The 5,190-nt window shown below is 43.9% G+C and overlaps 1 pseudogene; it reads right to left on the reverse strand.

Annotated features, from left to right (window-relative positions):
• Positions 1-3,908: 3,908 nt before the first annotated feature.
• LOC119288389 overlaps positions 3,909-5,190 on the reverse strand; it is a 17,574-nt pseudogene continuing 16,292 nt past the window's right edge.

Genomic DNA, 5,190 nt, shown 5'->3' on the forward strand with positions numbered 1-5,190 from the left:
GCCTTAATTTCAAATCTTAGGCATTTTATACATTTGTAATCTAATTGCTGTAATATGTTATGAAAAAAACTTCCTATTCCATGAAAGTTCTCCGTCGTACAATTTCGTGAAAATTCCAACGTTTCGTGTAATTAAGAATCTCGGTTAGCCTATTGGGGCCCCACATGCTAGTGAGTTCGATTTTCAGGTTTTATTTCCATTTTATATATGCAGGTAAACTATGTCAAATAAAACCGCGTCGCATTTACCAGCCTGGTTTCGCCGTCCGGTGGCGACGGAGGTTGCCCGTGCTGGCACCAACCTGGCCCAGAGCTTGAGCTAAGGCACTTATCGTTGCTTTGATAGTGTTTGGCCCTGATATCGTCGATTCGTCGCCATATCTAAACATCACACAGTCTAGCATGTATGCCTCCTTACTGAAAATAGAAGGATGATAGATAGCAGCCGGTATTAGCACGAAGAGACAGGCAACATCTCTGAAACCTCAAGATAGAGACAAGTATTCAGAGTTGACAAAAACAGAGCAAAAGCAAAGGAAGCTAACTACCAGACAGAGCAGAGTTGAAAAAACAGAGCCACCAGAAGAAAAAAAAACATACCAAATCGCCTTTGAATTTTTGGTGGCACGCGTGTGGGGGTGCTTCTTCCAAAGGCGATGGCGGAGGTCACCAGGAGCCGTAGCCGGCGTCGGAGAGACGCATGGCAGCCTCTTGATGTGTAAGTGTTGGATCTGTAGTTGCAAGCTAGGGTTCATGAATCCTGATGGTATCGAGGTTCAGGTAGGGGCGTGGTCTTAGTTCTTTTTATCGCAACACATTCTAGTGTGGGGTACTCTTTTGCTCAAAGAGAAAGTATACCATCTGCCATCAGCATGAGGAGGAAGATGAAGCAGCTGGAGCAGAGCAGTGTGCACTTTTTTTTTCCTTTCTCTAAGAAGACATCCACTTTGCTGTACCAATTCTTAGTTCAGACATAGGGATATGCTCCATATAAGAGGCTGCTGATCTCTCCGTGCATAATACAGTACTCCGTCCGATCCATATTAATCGTCGCTGATTTAGTACAAAGTTGTAGTAAATCAACGACAATTAATATGGTTTGGAGGGAATAGCTTTTACTAGCGAAGCCCGCGCGGTGGCACGCCGCGCCTGTTGAGATGGAGGTATTGTACGTACTGAAATATTTTGCATGCATACTATTTTCATCAAGTGGTGATTAAAGGGAAAAAACTTGCATTCATATCTATCTTAGGCACACCATACAACTAAGATGAAAAAGAGACAGTACTACATTCTGGAGAAGATCCCCTTATTGTCAGTGGAGACGATGAACTGAAAAGAAACTGATACTACGGGACCCCACACGGTAGGAAAACACATAAGATACTACAAGAGTCCAGGTGCGAGCATAAGTGGCATTGGAACTTGAAACCAAATCATCGTGGTATAACCCCCGGCGGGGTTAGGACCAAGTATGAGATAATAAAGCACCTTTGCAAAGTGTTACAACCGTCCCATAGGTAGGCAACTGCCTGTGTAACTGATGATACGGTCTTCAGTAAATGGGCGTTGTGGGTGCATACGAAGGGGGACCACATCAGAGAAGTCGTCGCATATGCGGGCTAGTATTTCTGTCTTTCTTGCGTACTCAGCCTGATGAGCGCTGATTTCCCGCCTAGCCATGTTAAGCTGCCACTGCTTTGCACGTACTTTCTCTTGAGTTGATAGTAGCTTTTCCATTATGACCTGCAACATATGATAATTGTGATCGTTGATGGTGATGTTGTAATTCTCACAGATGCAGTTCAGTGCTGCTTGAGCAGCTCCTTCTTCGGCCTCGTCTGGTGTGGCAGCAGGCTCCCCTTTAAAAATCATGGGATTTTCATTGATACTGCCTGGATGCTGCGCTGCCCCCGCGTGGACCGACGCTTGTATTGTGCCATCAAGGTAGCTATAGTGAAGGTATACTTGCACATCTTGCTTTATCGCTGAACCAACAGCTTGAATTTCTTTAGAGAGGGAGTAGCAGATAGCTTGTGCGAATGCTTGGATACGATTGTGTGCCGGTTTTGGACATGTGTATGTGATTGTTGGATCGTCGTTGTGGGTACATATGAAGCGGCAAAATGTCAGAAAAGTTGTTGCAAATTTTTAATAGGATTTTGAGTTGTTTGGCGAAGTCTTTTTGCTGGGACCTTTGGTTAGGCACGTAGTTCATGTGCGTGGGCATCTCTCTACGCTGTTTTTTATTGGGTTTTTGGTGATGTAAATCTTTGTAGTATTTGGAAACAGATTTTGTTTATCTGGGTTTCTTATTACGGAATTGCTAAATCTCAGTTGAATGAGACGAATCCGTGTTCGCTTGTAGATTCGCGCTGAGGCGCTCGGCCCTTTGTTTCGGCCTGTCTAACACGCGGACCGGCCTGTTTTCTTTTTTTTTTCGATCGAAGCTTTGTCGCGAGTGCTTTTGTGGGCTGGGCAGGTGTCTGGGCGGGGCCTTTTTTGTTTGTTTTGTCTTGTTTTTTTTGTGCCGCTTTTTCTATATTTATTACAGAGAGGGCTGCCACTGTGGTAAATAAGAGGAGGGGAATGAGCAGTCAGCTTTCAGTGCGCTTCGTCTCTATCCATTCCCCTCTCCCAAATCCAAAGAACTTCTTAGCACTCCCACGGGGTTTCTTCCAGCAGATTGGAGTGCTCCTCCCAGCGAGAGAGGGTGGGCGACGCTGCTGGCCGAGTGAGTTATCCACAAGCTCTTTTTTTTGGCGCTATACCGTATATCTGAGTGTGTGTACGTGTGCGTGTGTGGGGGAGGGGAGGGGGATTTGATTAGTATCTGATTGTTTTGTTTGTACGAAGTATTTGATTAGTACTTTCAAGTAGAGAATCACCCCAGAGTTTACCCCTTTTTTATTTAGATTTTCATTTTTGTGTTCGTGTTTCAAGATGTTGTTCAATTAATGGGCGTAGGTATGTATCTATCCTTATAATGTAGATCCACTTTTTCCATGGACAGATGTGGGGGTGGGTATGATTACTGAACGCATTATTTTGCTAGCAGTATGATTTTTTTTACTGAAACCTCTATGACTCTGTAGAATGTTGAAATCATTCACTGGAAAAGAAGAGTATGACTTTTTTTTTACTGAGCCCATTTACTAGCAGTGTATGGTGTCTCCCCTTTCTCAGTTATTTTTTAGATGTTTTCACTCAACCCATTTTACTAGTGTGGCACTGCTTTATTTTTTCCCTTTTTATTTTGTAGCCTTCTGCTTATGAGGCTCTATTCAGTAAAGAGTTTCTACAACTAGTAGTACTAATGTTCAGTTGCTCTAAGACGCTGACATGAAGTTTCCCCCTTTGGATTGGACTGGAAGTAGTACTGCCAGCACCTTTAATTTTTATGCTTGTAGGTACTTAGAGAAATTTTTCTTAGGGGTTATTAGCTGAGAAGAATCCGGTCTAGCATTGAGCAAATGTACTACCTAACACTGATAATCTTTTTTATGCTATGCCTTTTTCTGACACTTAGTGAAACAGGGGCACTTCCCTTGCAGGATAACAAAAATTAATCAAGCCAGGTTAAGCATTGACAAGAGAGTATGTTTCTTTTTCTCTTCTTTTTTTGTCCTGATGCAAACAAGCACCCTAGTTACACATGCCCTGCACAGAGATTAAACAAATAGTCATTTTACCACCTTTGTACAGCACGAGCATGTGTTTTAGGCTTCCTAAGTTGACCATTTTTGTATAGGATATAACATTTGCTAGTCATTCTCTTTACATGCCTCTAATAGATTGTCACCACTGATGTATTAAATTAATTAGGGGGCAGCAGTAGTACTTGTTGTTGTGTAAATAAATGTGGTTTAGCATCTGGTAAGCAGGGTTTGGGTTCACAAAGAGTTGCGTACTGGATGGGCTATAATTCTATAAATATGACTCACCATGGCTTAGTGGGGTGCGTGTCAATGGACGTCACCAAGGTCGTATCCTCTATTGATCTTGATATGATCTGGTAAAACCAGTAAATATAATGCAAATAGTTAAGAGAATTAACCACTGCAGGAAATTAAATGATCAATCTACTACATTCTACAAAACATTAAAAAAATTATCTAAGGCTCATCGATTGAAGAGTGCTGTTTATATTGGAACACAGGGATTTTGGAAGGAACAAGAATATATATCTGTGACGCCCCCGATTCAGATCGTACACTAATCATGCACGCAAATGTGTACGATCAAGATCAGGGACTCACGGGAAGATATCACAACACAACTCTACAAATAAAATAAGTCATACAAGCATCATAATACAAGCCAGGGGCCTCGAGGGCTCGAATACAAGTGCTCGATCATAGACGAGTCAGCGGAAGCAACAATATCTGAGTACAGACATAAGTTAAACAAGTTTTCCTTAAGAAGGCTAGCACAAACTGGGATACAGATCGAAAGAGGCGCAGGCCTCCTGCCTGGGATCCTCCTAAACTACTCCTGGTCGTCGTCGTCAGCCTGCACGTAGTAGTAGGCACCTCCAATGTAGTAGTCGTCGTCGACGCTGGCTCCTGGCTCCTGGACTCCAGCATCTGGTTGCGACAACCAGAAAGAAAGGAAAGGGGAAAAAGGGGGGAGAAAGCAACCGTGAGTACTCATCCAAAGTACTCGCAAGCAAGGAACTACACTACATATGCATGGGTATATGTGTAAGGAGGCCATATCAGTGGACTGAACTGCAGAATGCCAGAATAAGAGGGGGATAGCGAAGACTACGCTTCTGGCAGCCTCCGTCTTGCAGCATGTAGAAGAGAGTAGATTGACGTCCTCCAAGTAGCATCTCCAAGTAGCATCTCCAAGTAGCATCTCCAAGTAGCATCGCATAGCATAAACCTACCCGGCGATCCTCTCCTCGTCGCCCTGTAGAAAAGCGATCACCGCGTTGTCTGTGGAACTTGGAAGGGTGTGTTTTATTAAGTATCCGGTTCTAGTTGTCATAAGGTCAAGGTACAACTCCAAGTCGTCCTGTTACCGAAGATCATGGCTATTCGAATAGATTAACTTCCCTGCAGGGGTGCACCACATAAGCCAACACGCTTGCTCCCATTTGGCCGGACACACTTTCCTGGGTCATGCCCGGCCGCGGAAGATCAACACGTCGCAGCCCCACCTAGGCAAAACAGAGAGGCCAGCACGC

This window comes from Triticum dicoccoides, chromosome 4A, assembly GCF_002162155.2.
Source record: "Triticum dicoccoides isolate Atlit2015 ecotype Zavitan chromosome 4A, WEW_v2.0, whole genome shotgun sequence".
Classification (NCBI taxonomy): Eukaryota; Viridiplantae; Streptophyta; class Magnoliopsida; order Poales; family Poaceae; genus Triticum; species Triticum dicoccoides.